The sequence below is a fragment of the Schistocerca gregaria genome, unplaced genomic scaffold, assembly GCF_023897955.1.
Source record: "Schistocerca gregaria isolate iqSchGreg1 unplaced genomic scaffold, iqSchGreg1.2 ptg000407l, whole genome shotgun sequence".
NCBI classification, from domain to species: domain Eukaryota; kingdom Metazoa; phylum Arthropoda; class Insecta; order Orthoptera; family Acrididae; genus Schistocerca; species Schistocerca gregaria.
Genome location: NW_026061844.1, coordinates 1,198,367 through 1,200,756, shown reverse-complemented (window position 1 = coordinate 1,200,756; position 2,390 = coordinate 1,198,367).

Here is a 2,390-nt window from a genome sequence, read left to right as displayed (position 1 = left end):
TATTCTCCACATAAGTGGCAACTTTTATTATTTTTCACGATGCGTTATGAGGCTGAGCGACCAATACCATGATGAGAGTGGTGTAAAGGTAGCAGTGTGTCTGTAACCCGGTGGTGCCGCCCATGTCTCGTGTCAGAACGGCTCAATCAGTCGTCAGTTCCAACTGAGGTAGGGACCATCGTGTGCGAGCTTTTTTTTTTATGGAGCTGCGAATTTCCAGAAAAAATTCTGTATCGAAATCGGAAGAAAACCTTTACACATCAAATCTTCTTGGTAGCTCGACTCAGTAAGTTGTGTTAATCGTCATAGATCATGGCGTTCTGGCTGCCAAGCTGCTTCGCAATACCAGCGTCTCTGAAGAAATTCGAATCGACCATCAACGATACGAATTTCAGTATTGTTCTTCACTTAACTCACATTCCAGGGTGATAAGTATGAAGGAAATGAGCCTCTTGATTACTCTATGCTAAACTTTCCTGCAGACATGTGCTGACAGTGTCTCTAGCAACTTACTTTTTCTCTGGGTAGCTTCAAATATGGGCAGTTTTGTCGCCTTAAATCCAATTGAATAATCTAAATATCATTTGTGAAAAGCGTTCACTTCTCCATTAATTAAATTTATGGACCTCAAAACAAGCAATTTGCCTTAGTAGCTATAGAGCAGGTTCTGATAGGTATTGACGCAATCATTTTCATCCATTTACCATAGAAAATCAAAGAAAGAAACCAAACACATTACATTGCATTTACTCCCTGTACATTGAGTAATACATATGAATCCACGACAATAATAAATTATTTGAAGAATCTCTTGTGCAAGGAAAAGAACAGAATGTGACGCTTTAATTATAGCGCACTGGATCTGAAACAATGAAATTAATTTTGTGTCACATTGATGTACTGCATTCTAATGTAATAAAGTAATCATCAAATAAAAACGGTTTTGTGCCTCCTTTGCTATCAGGAGTGAAACACAAATCGTAGACAGATTTTATGGGTCACTACTCAACAACATTAAAGCATTGTACATGGTTGAGAGTGTGGAGTGGAGCAGATGTTGTCGGCAGAAGGCAGCGCAGTGCCTCAGCCCCCGCCGGTAGGCAGAAAACGGTGTTCAGAGGCAGATGCTCGGTAAAGAAATCTTTCGCTAAAACATTGTTGAACCAAACTATTATTACCAGTGTGACACAAAGCGAAATATATTGTAGATTCGCTTGAATTACACGCATAGCTTCAGCACCGAGACGAAAGGGGCGATAAAAATTTTGTCGTTGTCTGCTTCCGGTCGCCAGATTTCATATTAGCTAGTCTCGCGTTTTACCTCAAGACTACAGCCTTAGTCAAGAATAATGGACTAAGACTGAACTCAAGACTTCCTCTGGGAAGTGCCGCAGTCTACAATGTTGCTGATCGAGCATACTGCCGGACACAGGATCCTGAGAGGAGCACGACTGTGTTGTCCACCTTATGTGGACGGCTCGGCGGTCAATGTTTTGCTCTAAGGCTGTATCTACAACACATATTGCACCCTGAACACCTAGAAGAATTAAGAAAACAAAAGTAGTTTATGAGAGCAACGTTAACTATGGCGTTAGAAGTATTCATAGTGTTGTGTTCGTGTGTGCAAACGCCTTCCAATGCCCACTCAAGGAGGACAAGGATGCAAAGTCTAGCTTCAGTATAATAAATTCGCTACAGTCTGCGGATGAACTCACACTTAGGTTGATAATTAATTTGAATATTTAGCAATACTATACTCATTGGTGTTAAACTCGTTATTAACCAATGATTCCCACAGCTACAGGGACACTACTTGTGATACTTAGGCAGTGCTATCAGACGAAAAGATCAACCTGACACAAACTGTGGGAAGTTTGTTTTACAAACTTCGTACCAGGATAATGAGCTTTTACGTATTTGGGATGTCTGTGAACGTTGCTGCTTGAGACGATTTAAGACGAAAGTAAATTCCTTCAGCAACGACAATGTTTGAAGAAATCGTCTTAACGGGACTAAATCGTGGTTTGTAAATCGTTTACCGGCCGTACTCTGCCGCATTTCTCTGATTGGAAGGCAAATAGCTTACGGAAAAATGTCACAGAAGGAAAAGGGAGAAAGAAATGTCTCCCACTGGAAGGTCATGTTGTCTTATTTAAATGATTACAAAATCAGGTAAAACGACCAGTCAGATTGTCAGTATAAGAACATTACTGTTGTCAGTATGATGTAGCACTGCCCAGGGCCTGTAACGATAAAGGGCCCGTTTAGGTCAGTCATATTGTATACAGAAGTGGGAGAGAGAGCACCGCTAAATTCTACAATCCGAATGCATTGCAGACACACAGAAATTACTGTTACAGTGTACTAATGGAGCCCAATTAATGAGTGAA